Below are 26,513 nucleotides of genomic sequence, written 5' to 3'. Positions count from 1 at the left end.
CTTGGAGGAGCAAGCAGCATGGCCTGGGGCTGGACCAGAAACCTCCTAGGATCCATTTTCCCCGGAAGCCCATCATCCTAGAAAACCGAGAATTCCAGAAGGGAGTTGAAGATTGGCGACTCTCCTGCTAGGTCCTGTCACAGTGACCTTCAAAGTGTTCTCCAGATCTGACCTCTCTGCAGCCTTCCTGCTGCTGCTCCTCTTGTCCAAGCCACCACTGTCTCCTGCCTGGACACGGCCATGGCCTCCTGTAGCCCCAGGTGGCCTCCACTTGTGCCCCTTTTCCAGTCTGCTCTCTGGAGCAGGACAACCTCTCAAATCGTTTCTCTGATCATGTCGCTCTTTGCCCAGACCTCCCAGCGGATCCGTCACCTGCGCTCCCTGCCTGCTTCCTCCCGGCGCAGCCCTTCTGCTCGTTACTTGACGATGCTGAGCCTGTGTGTCTTAGATCTTTGCTTTTGCTGTGGCCTCTGCTGGCAGGGTCTCTCCTGTCTGTACGCAGCTCATTTCTTCAGTTCACTTAAGCCTCTACTGGGTGTCATCTCTTTAGAGAGGTGTTCCATCTCAAATCTCTGTAGTTCTCTTAACTCTTACCCTTTTATTTTATCAGCACTTGAAACCACATTATTCATTTAACTGATTGCTTTTTGTTACCTGGTTCTGCACTAAATCCTAAGCCCCATGTTGGTGAGAACTTTAACTTTATCTTTTTCATCCATAGTCCTGGTCACTAAGGCAGGGCCTGGCACTTGGTAACACTAAGACAACATTTGTTAAATAAATGGCTGAATCATCAGCAGAAGGATAAGAAAAAGAGATAAATAAATTAACTTAAAGAATAAAACTTAATAAAATGAAATAATAAAAATTCATCAGTTAGTTCAATAACATAAAATAAATGTTGTCAAAATGCTTGGATGGGTGGGGGCCCACAGCAGATGCTTGGCTACGGACAGTTAAATCAGTTCCAGAATAGTGGGCCTGAAGGAAAGGGCTGGAAGACCCACTGGTTGGTCTGGACATCCCCCCTTTATGGGAAACAGAGTGCATAGAAGTGCATGGCCTGGAGCAGTTGGTGCTCAGAGAATAAGGGGGTTATCCCAGAGACCCTGTGAGTTTATGTTGGGTGGTATAAATTAGAACAATTTGGAGATGGATTTGGCAACATATAATAGAGATAATCCAGTAATTCACCTTCTAGGTTTACACCTCCAGGGAAACTCTTACACATATGCAAGAGGAGACATGCATAAAATCATGTATTGCAGAATTACTTAAAATCACAAAAAATCAAAGCGATCTAAATGGCCATTGATAGGTAAATGAATAAGTTATGGTATATTGAGAGATTAGTTTTATAGTACTTAAAATGAATGAGCCTAAATTCTCTCTTTTTCTCTCCACATATATGTGTTTATGTGTATAAAGGTAGATAAATTTCAATAATCTAATGGTGAACTGAAGAAAGCCAATTACAGAACAATTCCTACAGCCTGATCTGTACATATGCAGTGCTAGTATAAAAACATGTTTGGAGTGATACATGCCAAATTCAGGATAGTGGTTAATTCTCAGGAAGGGAGGGTTAATGGTAAAATTTAAGGTTCGATTTTGTCATTGATATTTAAATATTTGTTCTTTTAATATAAATCATATATGGCAAAATGTCACCACATGGTAGAGCTGCATGGAGGATACTTGGGTGTTTTTAATTTCATTCTCTGCACGTTTCTGCATGTGTTTAATTTTTCATAATATGTGACTGATTTCCAAATGGGCTGAAATAAGTGGATACAAACAGGAAATGGTATTATTGTTCTCCGTAGATTCTTTTAATAGTGGTTCTCTTTATTTGAACTCCCAGGCTGATCTCACAGCTTCGGAGTTGCTTTTGACTTCACAGCTGAGTCCTGTCCGGGTAAATACCACTCACTTTTGAGCATTTGAAAGTCCACGAAAAGACCAGCCTCACATTCGATGCAAAGTTCTTCTCTCCCAGGCTGTTCTGTGGCCTGGAGCCCTCCAGCAGGAAGGGCCTTTCTCTCCCGCTGCCTCCCGCTGCCTCCTTTGCTCTCCCCACTTCCTGCTTTTCCGGATGATGCGGGATCAGAGAGCAAGATGGCAGAAAATTGTTTCACGCAGCTGGGCCTGCCGTGTGGTCTTTTGGTCGATAGCCTCGGTCGTTGCTGGAATCAGGGTGGTGTCAGGGATGCTCCAGCCCCACTTGCATCTTCAGGATTTCTAGGACAGGAGCAGACCCAGGCCTTTGTTTCACACATGTCCCCTCACTACAGGGACACGGCCAGTGCTGTCTTGAACCTTTTCTCTGTGCTTTGCCTGGTGGCCAGGCTGGGTTCAGCTGGCGTCCAGCAGGGAGCAAGGAGCCAGTAGCCCCTCATGTAGGTGCCCCAGCTCCTCTGGGAGCCCTCCTTGCTTGACTTCAGGAAATGGGGATACCCCTCCCCTACTTCACAGAAAGAGGAGGGAAAAGCCCTAGAGTTCTTCCATAAGGACCCTCTTCTCAGATGGAGTCTTTCTCTGGCTGCCAACAACACTCCTATTTCAAGGAATTCCTTTTGAATTTCTGTTTTCTCTTTATATGGTCTGGTTGAGATAATGGGGTGAGAGCAGCTGAACCTGTTCTTCTACTTTTCAGTAAGTCCAAAATTCAGGACACAAGCAGATTTCTGTTCAACATCCTGTGACAAGGAGAAAAAATAGAGCCTGACTATGTAAAATGGCTGAGAATGTTAGGGGAGGATCCATGGCAATGACAATAACTAGGAAAGCCCTTAGGTTTAAGAAAAGATGACTATTTGATCACACATGTTGAAATGAGTAATGAGAAGGCCCAGTTAACCCTGAGAAAATAATTGTATTTTTAACCCTTGGACACAGGATATTTGATTATATTCAATTTTTTTCTAATTCTGTGATATTTTCAAAATAAAGAAACATATTTAGATTTTTAAGGTGCACAAGTAAAGAGACTGTGTATTATAATTTTGTCATTTTTAGGTAAATAAGGTGGAAGTAACTCTAAGATGCAATCTTAAAGACTCACAGTGATCCACGTGATGGTATTTACTCAAGTGTAAATACAACTTATTTGGACAAATACTTCTTTCTCTACACAGAGAGACACCCACTCCTTTGGTTTAAGCTGGAAATGCTGATTCCCGTTTGTTACCACAATTTAGCATTTTCCTACCTGCTTTTGGTCCTCTCTCCAAGTCCCCTTCCACAGGTTAATTTCTTAGAAATCTTGGTGTATCCAAGATCCAGCCTGTCTTACTAGAGGGTAATTTTTAGTCCTTAACTTCTTTTCTGTTAAAAAGTTTCCCCTGGACTGAATAAGATTGGGAATAATGCAAGGATGTCCACTTTCACCACTCTTATTCAACACATTACTGGAGTTTCTAGCCAGTGCAGTAAGACAAGAAAAAGAAATAAAAGGCATACAGATTGGAAAGGAAGAAATAACACGGATGACATGACTGTTTGCACAGAAAATCTCGAGGAATCTGTCAACTCTCCCCACCCCCACCACTCCTAGAGCTAATAAATGAGTTCAGGAAGGTATCAGGATACATGATCAGCATGTAAAAATCAATCACATTTCTATATAACAATGATAAACATGTGGAAATCAAAACTAAAAACACATTACTATAAACAATCTCTGGAAAGAAAATGAAATACTTAGGTATATATCTAACAAAACATATACAGGATTATATGCTGAAAATTTCAAAATGCTGATTAAAGAAATAAAACAAAGCCTAAATAAATGGAGAAACATACTGTATTAATGGATTGGAAGAGTCAATGTAATAAAGGTGTTGTTTCTACTTAAATTGATATATAGGCTTAACACAATTCTTAACAAGTTCCCAGCAAATTTTTTTTTGTAGATGTAGACAAGCTTATTTTAAAATGTATGTGTAAAAGCAAATGTTCTGTAATAGCTAAAACAATTTTGAAAAACAAGAATAAGATGGAGGAAATACTCTACCTGATGTTAAGGCTTACTATACAGCTATAGTTATTGAGACAGTGTGGTATTGGCAGAAGAGTAGACACAGAGATCAGTGGAACAGAGGTCAGAAATAGACCCACAAATATGCCCAACTATTTTTTTTTGTTATTGAGGTGAAATTCATGAAACAAAAATTTTAACCATTTTAAAGTGGACAATTCAGTGGCATTTAGTACATTGAAATTGTTGTGCAACATCCACCTCTATCTGCTCCAAAATATTTCCATTGTCCCAAAATAAAACTTTTACCCCTTCGTCCCAGCCCCCAGTAGGCACTAATTTGCTTTCTGTCTCCATGGATTTACCTATTCTAAATATTTTATAAAAATGGAATCATACAATTTGTGACCTCTTGTGTCTGGCTTCTTACACAGCACAATATTTTTGAGATTCACCCACATTATAGCATATAACAGAACTTTATTCCTCTTTATGGTTGAAGAATACTCTATTGTACGGCTATCCCATAATTTGTTTATCCCTTCATTCACTGATGGACATTTGGATTGTCCCCACCCTCTAACTATTGTGAATTGTCCTGCTGTGAACAGTCTTATATAAGTTTTTGTTTGAACACCTGTTTTTAATTCCTTTGTGTATATACCTTGGGGTTGAATTGCTTGATCATGTAATAATTCTACGTTTTACTTTTTGTGGAACTGTTTTGCCTCATTTTAAAGTAGAACCAGCAATGTGTGAGAATTCCAAGTTACCCATATCCTTTCCAACAATTATTTTCCATATTTTTGATTACAGCCATCTTTGTGGATATGAAGTGGTATCTCATTGTGATTTTGATTTGCATTTCCCTAATGACAAATGATGCTGAACATCTTTTCATGTGCACCCATCACATGTATGTTGGTATGCTTGATGGTGTCCCATAGGCCTCTTAGGCACTGTTCATTTTTCTTCATTCATTTTTCTTTCTGCTCCTCAGACTGGAACATGTCAATTTAGGTATCTTCAGGTTTGCTGCTTCTTTCCTCTGCCTGCACATGCATATCAATTATTTTACTTTTTACCTTCAGAATTTTTGAATCCTATTTGTAATTTCTATCTCTTTATTGGTGTTTTCTATTTATAAGACATCATTTTCCTAGTTTCCTTTAATTCTTTGTCTATGGTTTTCTTTAGCTCTTTTAGCTCATTTAAGACAGTTAATTTAGAGTCTTTGTCCAGTAACTGCAATGTCTTGTAGGGACACTTTTCTATAAATTTCTTATGTTCCTGTGAATGGCTACACTTTCTTGTTTCTTTGCAAAAATTTCATAGTTTTTTGTTGTTGAAAACTGGACATTTAATATATTATAGTGTGGCAACTTTGGAAATTACCCCCACCCCCCGGCCAGGGTTTATTGTTGCTTTTGTTTGGATTGTTTGATTTAGTGACTTTTCCTAAGTATTTTTTTGTGAAGACTATATTCTTTGTCATGTATGGTCACTGACGTCTCTGTTCCATTATGTTAGTGGTCTGTGAGTGATATGGCAGAGATTTCTTAAATGCCTGCAGCCACAAACAAACAAAACAAACCTCTCCTGGTCTTTGCAGACTGGCTCTGTGTCGGAATGCTCCTTCAATGCTTAGTGAGGCCATTTACGGCTCTGCCATAACCATCACTTCCTCTTCTTATGGAGCCTAAACATCAGGCAGAGGTGGAAGTGTAGGGTCGTCTCAGGTTTTTATGAGCATGTGTCCAGCCCTGCATGTGTTTGTGGACTTCGATGTTCCCTGAGATATGCAGGAGCTTTTCAGATCCCTCATTCCCCCAAATGTCTCCTTCCCCAGTATCTTCCTTCCAGGATTTTTTGGTGTGTCTATTGATTTCTGTGATGTGCATCCCTTGCTCCAGGTGGTTGCAGACACCACATGTGCCTTTAAATACCTTGGACAAATATCACCTGGGAGTTGGGTCATCCCTGGGAGAGGTCCAAGGCAGTGGAACAAAGGCAAGCCCTTGAGCCAGTCCTTCAGGGAGCCCCTAGGAAGGTGAAATACAGCCACAGTTCCTTGAAAATGAGGCCAATGTTGCTCTCTGGGGGCTGCCACCTTCACAGCCCTCAGTGAGCTGGGGAGTGGGAGATGGAAGCAGGTCAGTTAAAATATCACAATTCTCTTTTACTGAAATTCAGCAAAATTACTGAAGTTCTTTCTTTATTAAGAAAGAAGTTTCACGTGGGTGTTTTAAGTTTTTGATTAGATTCCAGAGTTTCCCAAAAAGTCAACGTGACTGTTTTTGCCAATTTAATCATTGCTTTAGTGGCAAGATGGGGTTTTGGATTTCCCTACTCTGCCATTTTTGGTGGCATCTGATTTTTGACAAAGGTGCAAAAGCAATTCAATGCAGAAAAGAAAGACTTTTAAACAAATGGTACTGGAGTAATTGAACATATATATGTTTTTAAAAAAGAAATATGATGAAAACCTCATACATTACAAAAATTAACTCAAAATGGATCACTGACTTAAATGTAAAATGCACAACTATAAAATTTTTAGACAAAACCAGAAAATTTTAGGACCTAAGACTAGGCCGAGAGTTTTTAAAGTTGACACCAAAAGAATGAACCGTAAAGAAAAAATGGATAAATTGGACTTCATCAACATTTAAAGTTTCCTGTTAGGAGAACAAAAATGACAGACTGAGAGAAAATATTTGCAAACCATATATCTGAAAAAGGACTTGCATCTAGAATATATAAACATCAGTTTAAAGAACAACAACCACTACCATCAATCCACCTAGAAAATGGGCAATAGACAGGAATAGTCATTTCACTAAAGAGGCTCAACAGATGGCAAATACGTTCATGAAAAGATGCCCAACATCATTAGCCATTGAGGAATGCAGATGAGACCACAGTGAGATTTCACTGCACCCCTATCACAATGTGTAAAATAAAAAGCTGACAACACCCACTGCTGCAAGGATGCAGAGAAACAAGATCCCCCGAGCTGGTGGGAATGTAAAAGGTGCAGTTGCTCTGGGAAACAGTTTAGTTAAAAAATGAAACATGCAACTCACTATCCTATGAGCAAACAGTTGCACTCCTGGGCATTTATCCCAGAGAGACAAGAACTGCCATTCACGCCAACATCTGTACACGAATGTTCATAGCAACCTCATGTATCATAACCAAAGAATGGAAAAGCCTAACTGTCCTTCAGTGGGTGAATGCTTACTCACAGTGGTGTACCATGCCACGGAGTACTACGCAGCAATAAAAAGGGACGAACGATGCTTTCCTGCAACAGCCTGGTTGGATCACAAGGGAACTATGCCGAGTGAAAACAGACAACACACTCCCCCCGACAGTGTATGTAGAACTGGGGACGTTGAATAGCTCTGTGGAGCTACTGATAACACTTTCCTGGTGGTGACATTGCACAGTCATAATGCAAGGTGTTACCTTTGGAAAAAGCCTGGTGACGGTGCGTGGGAACTCTCTGTACGTTTCCCGCTAACGTTCTGTAAATCTACAATTACTTCAAAACTAAAAAGTTAAGAAGAAGAGGTATGTTTCCTCTGGCCTGGATCTTTGGTCTGGACAACGTTTTGATCAGAAACCTATTGTTCCCTGAATCCGCCTCATGTCACCCCACCTCCCGGTCCCTGGGTCACGGTCAGCCCCACCCCGGAATGCTCCTCCTTTGGTCCATCTTTCCAGATCGGCCTCATTCTCCAACCTCACTCAGCCCTGACCCCTCCTTTCCATGAAGCCTTCACGCACTTGCTGGAACGTGTTTCGTTTTCAAGCGTCCTCTTCTGATTAAATGGATAATTGTAGACTCTTCTAAACATTTGGTTTTTTATCTTAAATATTGATGGTGTCATAGAAGAGAACAAAAGAAATCACTAAATAGCCCCGCCTAGGCATCCCTCGTTGATATTTTCTTTAAAAATTAAAATATTTGCACAGGAACAATATTTTGAAATATCTTCGTTTACCAGCTCTCTCTTAGGCGAGCTGGCTGCTCTCACTTTTTCCCGTCCTCCATCTCTGCTACACCACGAAGCCCGCGCACCCCTGGGAGGGAGGGGGTTCCCCATCCGGAAGCTGGCATCCGACAGGAAGAGGAAGTGGAAGAGCTTCCGCTGGGCAATTTGAGAGAAAAGGGGAGGTGGAGGTTGTGAGACAGCAAGGTCCGTGCTTCCACACGCTGAACCACAGGAGGTCAAGGTGCAGAGCCTTCCGTGTAAGCGCTGGGGTCCCGAGAAGTGGGCTTAGAGGTCCTCGGAGGAAACCGAGGTCTGGACCCGAAGCCCCGTGTGACTCTGCACCGCGTCCAACGGGGGACAGCTGGGGGGGCGGGTTCCATCTGAGTTACCGAACGCGTCAGTTTTCTTCCCAATACACAGGTGTAAAGGGAGAAAATTCGCCTAGTTCAGGATAACACAGAATAAAAAGTAAAACCCCCTTCCCCCCAGTCCATCTCACCAAAGGCACCTACTGAGTTCCTGTGATTCTTTCCCAAAGAAAACTTTTACTTATTTTAAAAATATTTAAATGAAAAAAGGTAATCTACAGCACTGTCGACGCCTCACTTGCCTTTTTTCCTACTTAAAACACCCTGGGATTTTCCCACATTGACCCTCCCACCTCCTTTACTTCTCTCTCTCTCTCTCTTTTTTTTTTTTACGTGGACCATTTTTAAAGTCTTACACAGTTTTGCTTCTGTTTTATGTTCTGGTTTTTTGGCGGAGAGGCATGTGGGATCTCAGCTCCCTGACCAGGGATCGAACCTTCACCCCCTGAATTGGAAGGCGAAGTCTTAACCATTGGACCACCAGGGAAGTCCCTCACCTCCTTTATCTCTAATGACTGTAGATGTACACCTCTGTCCTCTATTTATGGACACTTTGGTGGTTTTAGTGTTTTGCTGTTTCAAAAAACGTTGCAATGAGTATCTTTCTTTTTTCCATGTATATTTTGGCAACCATTTCTGAGTATATGCATAGGATAACATGGACAGTTGGATCAAAGGGTGTGAAAATTAAATTATTTTAATTTTCATTTTCATTTTTTTTAAAAGAAAAGGTAAGTTATGTTCAAAACTAAAAAAGTCAATTTGATAGTCAAAGAGTAAAAAGTAAACCCCTTCCTGTATAGATCCTGGCCCCTCTCCCTGCTCAAAGAAGTCATTATTATTTCTCTTTCCACACCTTAAGTTTCCTTAAAACGTGGTCACTTGCTTAACACATTGTACTTGATAAATAATTCTCAGTTGGTCAGAGACATAGATTTTATGAATGTAAAAAAATGAGCAAGAATAACACCCCTAAGGAGGGTTTTCATCCCTAAATCTGGACCATGCAGAATACCCAGGGGCAGGTGAGGAAGGTGAGGTGAAATAACCAGCCCTGCTTCTCAGAGCTGAACTACCTGCCTCCCAGCCTCAGGGGTCCTTGGAGACCTGTGCCCAAATAAGCTATAGATTGAGTCCTTACGCTTAAATTTCACAGGCCAGAACACCTGAGGCTGGCCCGATCTTAAGGCTCTGGTTAAGAATTCTGGCCACCTAGCAGCTTGTACAGGAGCCTGGAGAATGCACTGAAGCGTTGTGTGTGTGCCGGCCCGAGGGACACTTTACTGCAGCAAGAAAGGACTTCTGACAGCCTGGTGTAGGGGGAATCTGGGGGACTATCCAGAGCACGTCTACTTGAGATCACTTAGCTTAGCACAGAAGCCTTGCCTTGCTCTCAGCTCCTCCGTCCCTGTGTGTGTGTGTGTGTGTGTGTGTGTGTGTGTGTGTGCGTGTGTGTGTGTGTCTGGGGACTAGGGGGCCGGCAGGCCGGGAGAAAGAGAGATGGGGGACCCGGAATTTGTTTAGCGCATGCGTGCTGGGTGCCGCACATCCACATTTCACTTGGTTTTGTTTTTATTTATTTATTTTTAATATTTATTTATTTGGCTGTGCCGGGTCTTAGTTGCAGCATGCATGTCGGATCTAGTTCCCTGACCAAGGATCAAACCTGGGCCCCCTGCACTGGGAGCACAGAGCCTTGACCACTGGACCACCAGGGAAGTCCCTCTCATTTGGTTTTTAATCGTGACCACCTCTCTGTGGGGCAGACATGACCCCTGCGTTTAGGAACGAGAGGAGGGAGGCCCCCGGGGCAGGGACGCAGGTCAGCTTTATCTCATCACAGAGATCACCTGAGAGGTACCACTATGCTCTGTTTAAGAAGGTGGGTGCAGGCAACCAATGTGGAGAGGTTTCCAGAAGAGCAGCTCTACCAAAGGTTTGGGTCTCGTGAGAGGGCATCTCCCGCATCTCCACGCCGTCCCCGCGAAGGAGTCGCTGTTTCCTCGGTACTGTCAGCTTCTCCCCGAGGGCCTGGCGTTCCCTGAACAGTCAAACTCTGGGCTACATTCTGATGCCTGTGGAGAGGGGGGCTTCTCCTAGTTTGGGGGACCCACTGCGGGAGGTCTGGGGATGCTGAGAGCACACAGAGGTTGGGTGGTTAACCGCGGGCATCCGGGCGACCTGCGCTTGCTCCCTCCCTGGATGTGGGGATCCCCAGGATGAGCGGGCCCCCTGCATCAGCCCTGGCTGGGGAGGGCAGCCTGTGCCCCGAGCTAAAACAACTTCTTATTTGGAAATCAGCATGTGGTACTTTTAGAAAAGTGGAAAGACGAAAGCTCCAGGCTGGAGGGTTGAGGCCCCCAGGGGGCCGTGAGACCACGCAGGGGTACAGTTCTGCTGCTTTTCCTTCTCTCCCCCCCATTGTCTGGCTCTGGGTAAAGCTGAGCTCCCTGGAGCGCTCCAGGCCGGGAAAGGGCCCAGCCTACACCACGAGGAGGGGTCCCGAGAGCGGGAGGCCGGAGGGACTGAAGGCCGGAGGACGGCGCAGAGGTCCCGGCAGATGGTGGCGGCCAGCCCTCCCTGCCCTGGTCGGTGAGCTGGTCGTCTCCCCTGCAAGCCTCTTTCGTCAAGGGCAACTACTGGTATTTATTCTGCGGGCTCTGGGACACAGCCTTTGTTCCTCCTGGCTCTGGAAAAGTGGCCTTAATCCAAAGTGATTACTCTGCCGCGCGCTCAGATTTATTCTTTGGTGATAGCCTGTCCTCGTGGCCTGGATCTCGGGCTCACGTTACCCAGCCTGTCACAGAGGGCCATCTGTCTTTCCATTCCCGGGCAGACAATGACATGGAGGGCTCTTTGTCCTCCGCAGCTTTTGTGTGTGCGCGTGTGACATTGACCTCCGTGCTTCATTTCCACCGCAGTTAAGAGGAGCCATAAAGAGCACAGGGGTTTTAAAAGCAGACAGGGCAGAAGGAAATTGCCGTCCCAGGGGGGGCCCGCGGGGTCCCCGAGTCTGTCTTTCCCTTCTTGACATTTGCAGCGGTTCTGGCCGCGGGAGTGGCCCGTGCGCACGAGTCACACCTGCGCGTCGTCTGGACCAGGACGCGCCTGGCCGGCCTCCCAAGCTCTCTGCTCTGGAAGCCATTGTTTCTCCTGCCAGCCTTACTGAGGATGTGCAAGGCCCTTCTCTGTTGCTGGGGGCGCTGAAGTGGCTGGACGCGGGGTCCTCCCCTCCCGAGAGCCTCTTCCTGGCGCGGGGCAGGGGTACAGGGTTTGGGGGGATCGCCCTCTCCCCTCCAGCATCTCCTTTGTCTGGAAGGGACGGTGCAGCTGCTGAGAAGCTCGTCTGCGATGCTTTAAATCTTGCATCTCCGTCGGCCACGTTGCCTCCCCCTCGCTTCCGACTGCCCGCCCCCACCCCCTGCCATCATTTCCCCTCTACTGGCATTTATTTCAGGCAGGAGACAGGAAACGAAATGGCTCCGTTTCACCGGGACGAGGCACTGATGGGCAGGCGTGCACAGCCATGTTCCGTCTCTTTGGAGCAATGAGGGGAATTTCTCTGGTCTTTGTATCTCTGTTCGACATGAGGCTTTTGCTGTTTTGCACTGTATGAAAAATAAAATTTCAAGTGAACTGCAGTTTAGCTGTGACTCCATTTTTAATTGCTTAGAATTAGCACTTGATTTGCCAATTGTCTGTGACTTTGGGGTAGTCTGTGCTAAAACGGGGGACCACTCCTGATTATGTCAGTAATGGAAAAGAGCAGGACTGCCCATGATCTCACGATGGAAAAACCCCCAAACCGCTGCGCCTGCACCTTGCGCTGCATTTCATCCTCCTGTTTAAGTGCAAACATGCTGCTCATTCTAGGAATTCGCTTCCCAGAAGGAGCGGCATTGTGGAGACTGGATCCAGGAGAGGCTGGGAACTGCCCGAGCCCCCGTCATGGCCAGCGCCCCCTCCCCCCCAGCCCCAGGTTGGCCACAAGCTTGCCCTGCCCTGCTCCGTGGCCTCGTTTGCACCTTCTCTGGGGACAAGAGATCGGTTATTTACATCTTACAGAGCGTGGAGTTGGGATGCTGGTCTTCTCATCCATGTTCTTCCTCACTTTCCTCGTTTATAAAATGAGGCAAGGAACTGAGTTCCAGGCACCAGGGGAGTGGAGACTCAAGGGTGTGAGTGATTTGTACACGCCCTACGCTGGCACCGCGGGGCAGGGGCCAGGTCCACATCCGTCCGGCTCCTGGTCAGTAATTCCTAACTGCCAATGACCTGCAGTCTCCCCAGTTACGTCGACTGAAGAGCTGCTCCCAGACATCAAGTACCTGCCTTACTTACACTCGTCCTACTGCTTGGAAGCCATGGCTGTGAACCCCTTGGAGCGGAAGGTGATTCCCCACAGCAGTAGCATCCTGTCTTGTACGTGTTGAACAAAGGAGTTGATGAATTAATTTAAGTGTGGATTGTTTTCATGGCTGGTGGTGCTGGGCTACCGACTGTACTGGGAGAGCAGGCAGACAGCCCTGGACGGTGCCCCAGGGGTTGCTGGACCGCACCGGTGGCAGCAGCCCTGTGAATGTGCAGTCCACAGGCACAGAGAGAAATCTTTTTCTGGAAGGCTATGAGTATTATCATGTGAGTGTGGTTTCTTCTCCTGCGTTGCTGGTCCCTCTGTGCTTTGATGAAAGATCGCCTTTCCCTGTGACTTGTGGTGTGGGTAAGATCTGATGTCAAGGAGAAGAAGTTAAAGGGACAGAGCAGTTCGTTTTGTGGAGGGTTTGCTTTCTGCCTCTGCAGAGTTGACGCCATCCGTATGGTCCGGGGAGGAAGTAGTTCTCTTGTGGTTTGACAGTAGTCACGGCTGGACGTGCCCGGCCCACAGGCACTGATCCATCTGAGGGGACGTCCCTGAGAGGATGGAGGGCCTTTCCAGGCGCCGAGGTGCTCTGTGAGGGAGCTGATATTTCAGACCTCTTTCTATATAATTATCTGTTATTTTCATGGATTCGATTTTGCTTTTCTTTGAGAAAATGTTCATAGTAATCTAGCTCCCCCTCTGAGTTCAGCGATAATTAAAAACACAAAATAAAGCCAGCTCCCTTCGGCAGCGTTTCCTTGGTCCTCAGGATTCAGGATTGATTTTGCAGTGGCCTTGCTCCGCTGTGGATGGCAGACAGTCTGGAGTTCATCCAAACGTCTTCAGTCAACACCCGGCATTGCAGCTCAGTGCCCTGTGGTGCAGCACACGAGCCAGCTTGGGAAGCATGAAAGGCATGGGGGCTTCACCAGCCCCGAAGCCTCCCTGTAGGATTAAAATTCTGTTACACTTGAGCTGTGGTTACCATCATCAAATAATAGCACCTTCTATCAACTTTTATGTTTTGGTGTTTCGAAACCTTCAGTTTCAAGAAGGTCATAGAATTTCTTAATAGACAAAGACCCGAGGACCTATGTGAGTGGAACCCTCAGTTTACCAGCAATATCTGAAAAGCTGTAATTTTTAGGGAAAGAATAAAAACCATGAGGGCTTCATATCACAACTTGCTCCCTCTCTCTTTATTTCTAAGTACTTTCAGGGGATGTCTTGCATTCAGTATGAATCTATTATTTCTTTATGTTTGTTCGACTCCAGAAAGGATTCGAGGTGGCTTACAACGTTAGATCATATATGAAATAATGAAAATAATAATAAGTAAATAATAGTAAATAACAAATTAATAATCACAAGAAGGAAGAATAAAAATACCTCTTAGGATTTGAGAAAGTTGCTAAAATTGGCTGCTAAATTTTGCTATCAACTTTTCAACAGCCAAATGAGAAGGAATAAAGAGAGAAAGAATGAGAGGTTGAATGACATGGAGAAAGAATGTGAGTGAGAGGAAGAGAGTAAGGCAGGGCTGTCCTTGAGATGCAGAATTCTCACTGCCTGACTCGTGATTACCTGGACGGAAAAGCTGGTTTGGGACCTTTCATTGCAGGAGTGTGGCTTTTAAATGATGGACACTGGTGGGCTTCCCTGGTGGCGCAGTGGTTGAAAATCCTCCTGCCAATGCAGGGGACACGGGTTCGAACCCTGGTCTGGGAAGATCCCACATGCCGCGGAGCAACTAAGCCTGTGCACCACAACTACTGAGCCTGTGCTCTGGAGCCCACGAGCCACAACTACTGAGCCCACGTGCCACAACTACTGAGCCCATGAGCCACAACTGCTGAAGCCCGCAAGCCTAGAGCCCGTGGTCTGCAGCAAGAGAAGCCACCGCAATGAGAAGCCCACGCACCACCACGAAGAGTAGCCCCCGCTCACCGCAACTAGAGAAGAGCCTGCGCGCAGCAATGAAGACCCAATGCAGCCAAAATAAATAAATAAAATAAGTAAATTTATTTTAAAAATGTATTTAAATGATGGACTCTGGTTAATATAAGCGAGAACGTTATCAACTGTGGTTGAAATCAGCAGGATTTGGTGAACGGACTGGACACAGAGGGCAGGAGAGACAGAAGCCAAATTCATCTTTCGACCGGTTTTTACGGAGGTGGGGTCCTGGTGTCTGCCCTGTGGCCCTGGACACCCGCACGGCCGACCTGAGCCTGGCGCAGGGCTTCCCCCAGCCCCTCCCTCCCTGATCTGTCCTTGCATCCTCTCCTGTTTCTTTCCCGAGTTGATTCTCACTGCGTGTTCAGATGATGGTCTAGCTGGCCTATACTTTGGTTCGATGTTTGCAGGAAGAGCCTCAGCTCAGCCCTCCGTGCCCGGCACAGTGCCACGGGCTTTATGCACATCACTACATTTCATCCTCACAATAGAGGTTTGTGCCTATTCACAAACCGTGCAAGGCAGGGGGTGACTGGATTCCTGTTTTTGAAGATAGTTCTAGAAACGGTGTGAATCAGGGTTTGGGGAAGGAAAAGATGGTCACTGTGGTTTAAAATCTGCTGAAGGAGTTCTGGCAGCATAAGGTAATGACCTAGAGCACAAATCCTGGACCATGTTTCTCAGGTTCAGTCCTGGATCTGGTGCTGCCTAGGTTTCCAAACCTCTGTGCCTCAGTGTCCTCATCTGTGAAATGGGATAAAACAGCATCTGTACCCCAGGGTTATGTGGGGACTGAGAGGGCCAGCTTGTATAAGGCTGCCGGAACAGGGCCTGGCACCACCAAGCACTAGAAACGGAGAAGCTGGTGGTGGTGTCACTATTTTTCTTATGAGCTTGGTAAATCCTCCAGGACTGGCTGGAGTAGGAAACTGGAGAATGTTATCTGGAATAACATGGGTCACAGTATTTATTTACTATCACTGCCAGGTGTTTTCATGCTTCTTCTGTTTTTTAGCTTTTGTGGCCCTTTGCAGCCACTTGGGGCAAAATAAGGACCTACTTGGTCGGAATAGTCTCAGGAGACTTTGTAGTTTCTATGGCAGTTTCGTGGTTCTCAAAATTTCAGGTGCTTCAGAATCCCCTTGAGGTCTTGTTGAGCTAGAGATCGCAGGGCCTTACTCTAGAGGTTCCGAACCAGTAGTTAGGGGTGCTGCTTGAGAACTTGCATTTCCAGTGTGGTCCTGGGTGGTGTGGGTAGGCTGGCCGCGGCCCCCACTTTGAGAACCACCAGAACGGTTCACCTCACAGGACTTGGCTGATGCTCTGGACCAAATCTAACTCAAAGAGAACTTTTCCAACATATCAACAAACATGTTAAAATATCTTAATAATTCCTCTGCTGATTCTGCTTCTTTCTGTCATCTGCAAAAGCCAGAGCCAATAGGCTCAGGAGAAGAGGTTTTCTTTTGTTTTGTTTTGATTTTAAGTTTTTAAGTTTTTCGTGTCCAGAGGCTTTGTCCTGCCCATTGATAGTCACAATTTAATCCCGTAAATTAACCACTGTGCTTTGAAGATCCCTAGTTACTAAACATCCTACCTCACTGCTGTTGCCTGTCCAAGCTTTAGAGGCAAGAGCAAAAGTATTGCGGTCAGTGCACTGGGGTGCAGCGGGGCAACAGGGAGGCTCTTGGGGGACGTGGCCACTCAAGACAAGGCGACGTGCCCACGAACAGGGAAAAGAACGACACAGCAGCTTCCTGCCCCCAGGACATCACTTCCAACCCTGTTTCTTATTTTATTTTATTTTTAATGAGGACAAAATGCATATAACATAAAATGTACCATATGAACTATTTTTAAGTGTACAGTTCAGTAGTGTTAAGTATATTCACATTGCTGTACAACCATCTCCAGAACTCTTTTCATGTTTAAAAGTGAAAACTCTGCACGCATTATGCAGCAGCTCCCCACGGGCCCCTCCTCCAGCCCCTGGAAGCCACCGTTTTACTTTCTGTTTTTGTGCATGTGGCTCCTCTAGAAGCCTCGCATGATGGAATCCTATAGTATTTGTCCTTTCGTGTCTGACTCATTTCACTGAGCTTAATGTCCTCAGGGTCCATCCATGTCGTAGCAGGTGTCAGAATTTCTTACCCTTTTAAGGCTGAATAACGTTCCACTGTGTGTACATACCACATTTTGTTTACCCATTCATCCGTCGATAGACACTTAGATTACTTCTACTTTTTGGCTCTTGTGAAGAATGCTGCTAGAAACAAGGGTGTACAGATATCTCCTTGAGACCCTACTTTTAATTCTTTGGAGTAAATACCCAGGAATGGAATTGCTGGACCATATGGTAATTCTATGTTTAATTTTTTGAGGAGCCTCCATACTGTTTTCCACAGTGGCTGCACCAACTTACATTCTCACCAACAGTGCACAAAAGTCCCAGCTTCTCGGGCTTCCCTGGTGGCACAGTGGTTGAGAGTCCGCCTGCAGATGCAGGGGACAAGGGTTCAAGCCCCGGTCCGGGGAGATCCCACATGCCGCGGAAGGGCTGGGCCCGTGAGCCATGGCTGCTGAGCCTGCACATCCGGAGCCTGTGCTCCGCAACGGGAGAGGCCACAGCAGTGAGAGGCCTGCGTACCACAAAAAAAAAAAAAAAAAAGTCCCAGCTTCTCCACATCCTCACCAACGCATGTGATTTTCTGTCCTTTGATGGCAGCCATCCTGGTGGGTGTGAGGTCGTGTCTCCTTGTGGTTTTCATTTGCGTTTCCCTGGCGATCACTGACACCGAGCATCTTTTCATGTGGCTTTTGTCCACTTACGTACCTTCTTTGGAGGAATGTCTAGTCAGGTCCTCTGCCTGTTTTCAAGTTAGCTTTGTTGTTGTCGTCACTGTTGCTGAGTTGTAGAGATCTTTATATAGACTATAGATCAACCCTGTCTTGAGTACTAACACCAGACTGGTGCCTGGCAGACCTGCTTTCTGGTCTTGCCTCTATTGGTAAACAGTTCTGTTGCCTCAACTCTGGCTTCTCAACTGCCCCCACGAATTTGACAACGTCTGAAGCCATCTTGGTTGTCACAGCCGGGGAGTGCTCTTTGAATCCAGGGGGTAGAGGTCAGGGATGCTGCTGAGCCGCCTACAGTGCACAAGGCGGCCCCCTCACAACAGAGTTACCCGGCCTGGCGTGGCAAAAGTGTGGAGGTCGAGAACCCCCTCAAGGACCCGGTTTCCTCACCTGTACGGTGGGAGGGTTGGACCGTGTGCTCTGGAAGGCACTTTGCTGTTTCGATCCCTCATGTATTCGCTTCCGTCCTCTGCATCAATGAGTAAAACATATCCTTACAGGTCCTCCTAAGCCTCCAGTGGGTGTTCACAGTCTCAATTTTCACTCAGCTCACACCAGCTTCTCGGCTCACGGAGCTTTGGCTCACTTTGCAAACAGCTGGTGTGGGAACAAGAGCCACGTCCCCTTGAAGGGGACCGAGGACCACATGGCGGGAACAGCAGGGGGCTGGGGCCACGGGGCCGGCTTCAAACCCTCGCAGGCCAAGCAACTCGGGACAAGGTTGCCTCTTTCTCCCTCGTGCATTTCCAGCTGACGCCTGTTCCCTCTGTGGGGACTGAGACACGCGTGAGGCGGGGCCCTCGAAGTCTTCAGCAATCCCTGGACCCTCTGACTGCAGCGTCCGGTCTCCAGGTGGAGAGGAAACGACAGAACGTGCAGAGGGAAGTCCCCGAGCAGCGCCGGGCACGTGGTAGGTGCTCGCTCCTGTTTGCCCAGTGAGTGAATGAATGAACGCGCCTGCTCTGAGTCTTCTTGGGGCAAAAGAATCCAGTTATTCCGTGGCTTCCAGAAACCTGGGAACAGTGACCACAATACACAGAAATTCTGTTCTGTTCTTCATTCTCATCCTCACCTGCTGCCCCATACACGGAAAACAGGCCCGAAAAGTTGTCACTTCCTTCGCTCAGCTTTCAGCCGTCGGGGGCGGCTTTCGGGCCCAGGGAGCCCAGAGGGGCTTTGTCTGCGTCATGACCTGGCAGCAACCCTCCACTGTCCTTAATAGCGGCCCTGCCCAGGGCTGTCCACATGCACAGAGCTGGGTGGTCGGGGAAAGGTTCCTCTTCGTTTAGACAGAATTCCTCAAAGATTTTCTTAAATGGTTTCTTTCCCGAGAGCGGCTGGAATGTGGTCATTCACTTAAACATTTACCACGGGGAAAATTTCCTACCAACGCAGAATCCCATTTGCTGAGGGGTCTGAGCCTCGAGGTGGCCCGCCATCTCCTTTACAGTTTGGAGTTACCCTTAAAGCCCCTCTCAGAATAGGGAGCTCATGGGGCGTCCGTCTTAGGCAAATTGGGAGGACAAAGCCAGGTGTTCTGGAAGGGAGCCCACTACCACTTGGGCCCTCCTGCACCATCTCCCTGGGTTCCAGCCAGTCTGCAAGGCAGGGCTCACCCTGCCCTTGACAGGTGTGAGGACTGGGGTGCCGAGGGGTGAAGTCGGCTGTCTCTGGGGCAGTGGGAGGGGGGTGAAGTCAGCTGTCCCGCTTTTGAACCTAAGGCTGCGCTGCTGCGTGGTTCCTGTAGGGAATGGCAAGCTTTGCTGTACCGGCCGGACCAGGACCGGGGAGCAGCCCAGTGACCCCGCAGGCCTGCCCGGGGGCCTAGAGTCCCATCTCCCGACTCCTTCGCTGGGTGTCCTGCCACCTCCTTTCAGTTATGGGACATTCGGGGCACCCTATGGTCGGGGAAGCTCCCTGACTGAGGAGAGCCCCGTTTTTGCCCTGGATTTATGGGGAGAGGGCCTTATCAGGGTGTGTTTCTAGTGAGATACCTAAAATTCGCTGTTGGCACCCACAGTTTGTTTTGAAATTTCAGGAGTCCCTAATAATAAAGCAGATGCCCTGGGAAGTGGGCTGACGTCACGCTTCACCCTGCTGGCTGGTAGTTTAGCCGGATTGACCTGAATGGGACACTGGCTTTGGGCGAGTTCAGGTCGTGGCTCTCTTTGCTCACTGACCACCTGGGACCTCAGGCAGATCACTCAGCGGAGTCTCAGTTTTTCCACCTGTCAAATGGGGGCAATAATGCTTACCACCCCCCCAGCCGCCGCATTAGGAGGAGTCAGGTGATGTCGCGGAGAGAAAGCACTTGCCCGGAGTCTCAGACCTCGCAGGCTATCAGTCGTGCCTGTGCCTTCCCGATGCCTCTTCCCCATCAGCTGGTTCTCAGGGCTGATTCCCTGGACCCCAGCGCCTGCCCCGGCTCTCAGCGTCACCTGCCCCTCCAACTCTCGGCTGCTGTCCCCGGCTCTCCACTGGGGCCAACTCTGGCCAGGCCTGACCCTGTCCCTGAGATCCGCGTGGCCGACCTCTGGGGACTCAGTCCCGCACATTTGCACGTTTAACCTGTGTCAGTCCTAGTGGATTCTGCTGATGGTCAGCTGTTGAGGAGGGGCCGTGCTAGGGTTTAGGGCTGGAGGCTGGCGGGGATGCTGGAGGGTGGCAGCGGAACCTCTGCAGCACGTGTGGGACGTTTGTGGGGCTGAGCCCAGAGCTCCCTGCAAGCTGACTTCGGTTCCTTGCGCGCAGATGGCTGTGTTATGGGGCCTCGCCTGCCTGTTTATTCTCCTGTTCTCTGAACGTGGGTGCTATGTGGACCTAACAGTGAGGGTCTGGGGGACAGCCCGCTGAGCGTGCTGTGGGGAAGGACCGGGTCTTACAGGCAGTGGGTGGCCTGTCTTCCCACAGAAGCACCGGAGGGGAAGCACGGGGCTGTTGCCTCCAAGGCTCTCCCGATGGATGGCGCAGAGACAGAGCTGTTGGTATCAGACGGGTGTGTAGAGACCAGGTCCTTTGCACCCAAAGTACAAAACAGAAATGTCGACAAACAAGTGGTTTTTATGAGGGTTCGCTTAGCACTGTAAGGTAGAAACATAGAGATATAAAACATTTTTTAAAAAGTCTAATTTCTGACCTGACGGTTCCCCTTTAAATACTTTATTACTTTTTAAAATTGCTTTCAATGTCCCCAAGGAAAATTATCCCTACAGTGACAAATGGCTTGTTTGTCTTGGGATCCAGTTGTGCTCCGAGTTAACTGATGAAAGGGTTTGGGTCAATATCAGAAAGCCTTGGGAAAACGTGCTTTTCTCTAAAGCAAGTATCCTTTCCTTTTCCATCTTGTGTCACCAGGCGTGACCGTCGCGGGCATCACAGCCTCCTTTGCTGTCTCTTCATTCCTCCTCTTTTCTGGGATGTGAAGATTGCCGCCCCTTTGCCCACGTGGAGCACACACACAGCCCATGAAGCCGGCGGGTGGAACCCAGGGGCACAGGAAAGCTTGGAGTAACGACCACCTCCCTGGAGGGCTCTTTAGGAAAAGAGAAAAGCCACCTCATAGATGATTTCCACCCTGCTTTGCACTGACTTGGCCCGCAGCTGGTCTGTCCTCCTGGACGCGGGCCCCGTGGTCTCACACACGCCGGGCTCCTGTCCCTCTTCCTCACCCGCCTCCCACTTTCCTGGGCAGTGTTTATACATGATTTTCTTCCCTAAAAGGAAAAGTGAGAAGAATTTTCCCCAAGACATGTGGTGAGAAAGAACGCAGGACTCAGAAGCCCAGGGGCCAGCCATGCCCTTCAGCCGCCTGGCTCTCCTTCTGGGAACAGGGAGGGTTGCTGAGCACCCAGCTCTGCAAGGACTGAGCCGTCAGCCACTGCGGTCGCTGGCAGCAGGGCACCTGGAGAGGGATTCAGGGTGAAATCAGGACGAGGCCCTCTGTGCTTTGGACAACAGGCCCCTTAGGTAGTTACATGTCTGTCTCAGGAAGATTTTAATTCTTGCATCTTCCCCTACGTAGAAAAGCACTGAATCATTAACTTGAGTTATCTTCTCTCTGCGCCTAGCAGTGATCTGTTACCGAGATGTGTGCTTGACGGCACATTTTTCCAGGCCAACAATCATATATAGACTGGCCTCTCCTTCTTCCTCTTGGGAGCAGTTCCCTCAGAGCTACGGAGAGGCTGTCTCCCGGGCTTTAGTCTGCAGTAGGACCCTGACTAGAACTTAAAGTCACAGTTCTCAGGTTGTGTGTTTTTCTTTAAGCCGACAACACCCATCCACACACACGTGCGCACGTCGGGGGAGCGCCCCGGACCACCCGCCTCCGAAAGGCAAGGAAGTTACAGGCCCCTGGAGCTGGTCGGGTCTGGGGAGCGACGGATGGAGCTCCGTCCATCATCTCCACTCTCCCGCCAGTGGCGGCGGAGACGGGATGGGGGTGGGGTGAGGAGCTGGGGTCGCCTGGCTGTCACCATCACCCCCGACTGCAGGGCTCCTCGAGGCCGAGAAATCACCTGCCATCACTGTTCGTGCCTTCGCTACCAGCCCTTGTACTGGCAAGTAGTAGAAGCTCAAAAATCTTGAGAATTCATAGTCTGTTCACTGGTGGGGTGTGCATTTCCCCGCTGCCCTACTGTGTGTCCCCCCGCTCTGCCCTGAGCTGGGGGCAGCCTGCAAGGACTGCACCGTCTGGCCCATCCTTGACCTCCAGTGTCGGAGCGCCCAGCGAGGAGAGAGGGGTGGGTGGATGTCCTTCCAGCTCCTTCCCGGCCAGGCCGTGATGGAGGGCACAGCACCCACCAGGCAGCGTCTCCCTGGCATCGGCCCCTCCCCTGGCCCCCAGGGCCTAAGGACCACTGTCAATAGCCCCTGGGTGCCTCCTCAGTCTCTCTTTTATTCCCTTTCAACCTGTCCACATCGTTCTAACCGTGCCTTTGGTAACCTCCTTTTAGTCACCCCTTTGGAATGTGCTCGTCATTTTGTGCTGGGATCCTGAGCAACACAATTAACAGCGCTCTGGCGATTGTTTGCTTTTTTCAGAAGATGCCTATTTTTACTCCTTTGAGAAATAGATTTAGGAGGTTAGTGAGGAAACAGTGTTTCCTCCAGGTAATGTAGCCATTCCCTTCTGGACTTGAAGCACAAAATCCTCTGGTCCTGGGAGCCGCCCTGTCTTGTGCTGAGAAGGTGCCAGGACAGTTGGTGATATAAGTCAGGCAGCATTGCCGCGTTGCAGGGGCTGATGGTCCAACGTGGCGCGAAGTCTGAACATGCGTGCTTCCATGGACTGCCCACATGCACCGCCTTCTGTGGCCGCCATGCTGTGATGAACTAACCCTGCCATCCTCTCTGGATCGGGCACCTCTGGTAAGCAGGGTTGGGTGTTATTCATCTGTGCCCTCCAACAACGACTGAGGACCCGGCTCCCGGATTTGCACCCAGGAAATGTTTGCTGAATGAATGCTGAGTCCAGGAGATGCTGACACTCACTTCCACTTCTTTCGGAGCTGGGGCAGACCCCACAAAGAAACGTTCAGACGGCACCGCTGCCGCACGGTTTCCACTGTTAGATCTCTAAAACCCAGGTTTTCACAGACTGGGTGTAGTCTGCCTGTTCAGAAACAACACTGTGTAATTTCCCTCTCTGAAGCCAGTTTTCCAATATAAACCGCAATTCATATAAGTAACAAAGTAAAATACTCGTCACTGCTTTTAAACGTTCCATAGAACCTAAACCGTTAACAATAGAAGGTTGCCAAGAATGCGAAGTTTTTCCAAGTGTGCCGTATTTGTCAAGTGGGGTGTTGCGACATGAAAAGACTGCCTGTTCTATTAAAGGAAAACAACTGTGTAAAATGAGCATAAAAGTTCTCCTGTTGTTTGTGATCATGGGTAATATGATTTATATTTTCATTTTAGATACTACAAATCCATATGTGATTATCCCTAACAGTAATTCACCATGTTCAAAATCAAAAACGCCTGTCATTTCCTATCTTGCAAGCTCCGTGTCTTTAATTTGGGGTTGCTGAGTGAACTGCTCTGCTGAATTGATAGTTTAACTTTGAATATCTTTTTCATTGGGTGAAATGATGAACATGTTTTAATCCGTTGCCCATTAATTAGTGGTATTTCACTCCTGTTGAGAAAAGGTGTGCATATACATTTTCATTTAGAAAACTCATGCCAACATTATAAGAACTGAAGTTAGAATAAACAGAATTTAGCAAAGTAGAGGGAAGAGGTAAGGGTGTTGGGGTGGGGGAAACCACATGATAACATCATCATCATCGTTACGGTCACTGCCATTACCCTTATCATCACCACCACCATCATCATCACTACCATCATCATCATCACCACCACCATCATCATCATCATCATCACCACCACCATCATCATCATCATCATCACCATCACCACCAGCATCATCACTACCATCATTATGGTAGACCAAACACACACAGCACACCACACACACACACACACAGAGCACACCACACACACACAGACCACACACACAGACCACACCACATACACACACAGAGACCAAACACACACACACACAGAGCACACCCCATACGCACACACAGAGCACACCACATACACACAGACCACACACAGACCACACATACAGACACAGGCCACACCACATACACACACACAAACCACACACACACACACCACACACACCACACACCACACACACACCACACAGACACACAGAGCACACCATATATGCACACACACAGAGACCACACACACACAGAGAGACCACACCACATACACACACACAGAGACCAAACACATGCACATACAAGACAGGCGACACCACATACACACACAGGCCACACCACATACACACACACAGACCACGCACACACAGACCAAACACACACGAACAGACCACACACACACACAGACCAAACACACACACAGCACATACATACAGACCACACACACACAGACCAAACACACACATACAAACAGACCACACACACACACACACACAGACCAAACACACACACAGACCAAACACACACACAGCACATACATACAGACCACACACACACAGACCAAACACACACATACAAACAGACCACACACACACACACAGACCAAACACACACACATAGCACATACATACACACAGACCACACACACACAGGCCACACCACGTATACACACACCACACCTATTTAATTCACATAATCATTTATTCAACAGATTATTCAACAGATTTATTGAGCACCTGCTGTGTGGTACTGTTCTAAGCCCTGGGGACGCAGCAGTGGGGAAACATTTAAAATCCTTGCCCCATGGAACTTCCATGCTAGTTTATAGCCCGTGTCCTCGTCCTGCTGGGCAGCCTGACTTTGTGGAGGTGCTGGGACCATCACGCCAGAGCAGGCACACATGCGGACAGCCCCAGGGCTGTGTCTCCAGAGCTTCGGGAGCAGCCGTCGGAGGGGAGCCAGGGTGTCCGCCTGTCCATGTCCTTCCCGCCTTGGTGGCCAGCAGGTCTGGGGACGGCTGTGTCCTGTCACCCGGGGGCTTTGCCACATGCCAGTGATGATCTTATACCTCGGGGCGCACATCTCACCCTTCCCACTTGACCAGCAGCAGCTGGGCCTCCAAGAAGCTTCAGTACATCTCACTCAGGGTCACAGTGCTGCCCAGAGGGTGGAGGGGATCCATGCTGATCCAGATCAGCCTCTCACCCATGGGTTCCGCACACTTGACTGTGGCGGTTCCTGCCCATCATTTGGGGGAAGAGGGGCTGCCTATCCCCTCCTGTCCCCCCAGTCAGAGCCATCTGACTGGTTAGATCCACCTGCTACCCTCAGGGCAGACACACACCGCCCTCCAAGGGTGGGTGGCGTCTGGTGGCCAGTCTCGGGAGACATAGAGAGAGGTTGGTAAAAGGTACAAACCCTCAGTTACGAGTTGAGTAACATCTGAGGATCTAACCTAGAGTGCTGTGACTACACTGGGTGACTGTGTATAGTATAAATGAAATTTGCTGAGAGTGGGATCTAAATGTTCACCCCCCCAAAGTAAAGGTAAATATGTGAGTCAGTGGAAGTATTAATGAACTCGGTGGTGGGAATCCTTTCACAAAGTATATGCACGTCAAATCGTCACACTGTACAATTTAAATATCTTACAATTTAATTTGTCAATTACACCTCGGTAAAGCTGGACAGAAACCCCACCAAAATATTCCCTTCAGTTTCTTAAGTTCTGTTTTATGATCTGGCAGTGAATATACATATGAAAACAAAGTCAACAAAGAAGAGATTCTGTCTTTGCTTCTAAATCACTAATAACGGAAGATCCAGGCCTTTAAACTAGAGCCCCGGTAAGATCCTTCCCTGTTGCTCCATCCTTGACTGCGTTAGCGGCTTTGGTGCAGACAGGAGAGCGTGCACTGTGTGTCTGGGCCTGTTACCTAGAAACAGAAACAGCAAGAATCTTTATGTTTTTCTCCTGATTAACTCTGATGCGCCCCAGACAATCACTCTTGCAGAGGCTATATCACACCGACCTTCTCCGTGGGCTGAGAGCATTAAGCCCTGACGCCTGATACCAGAAGCCACTTCCCTCCTGTGCAGGTGCTGGCCTGTACCTTCTGGGCAAATTGGGAAATTGTCATCCCATCATTTCCTGGGCGCTTCATTCTCTCACAGAAACCTGGTTGAGAAAGGATGCAATAGACATTTAAAAATTGGATTTAGGGAGGGCTCGATTCTGTGAGTCCTCCACACATGCATTGATTCATGAGCAAAAACTACAACCAAGCCTATCTTTGTTCTGATGACTGGGCGTCTCAGTTGAAAAAAAATGTCTTGGTGAAGTAAGAATGAAGCTAATTCCTTGGATTTTTAAAAATCCTCACATTGTTATGACTTAAGAAATATAATCTTCTTTTTCAAAAATCTTTCTTAGTCAAGTAAAGACTTGTCCCTTCTCTGTAGAACGAAATGTTC

Source organism: Mesoplodon densirostris, chromosome 14 (assembly GCF_025265405.1).
Source record: "Mesoplodon densirostris isolate mMesDen1 chromosome 14, mMesDen1 primary haplotype, whole genome shotgun sequence".
Taxonomy (NCBI): Eukaryota; Metazoa; Chordata; class Mammalia; order Artiodactyla; family Ziphiidae; genus Mesoplodon; species Mesoplodon densirostris.
The sequence above is the reverse complement of the archived record's forward strand: the minus strand, read 5'-3'. Positions refer to the sequence as shown.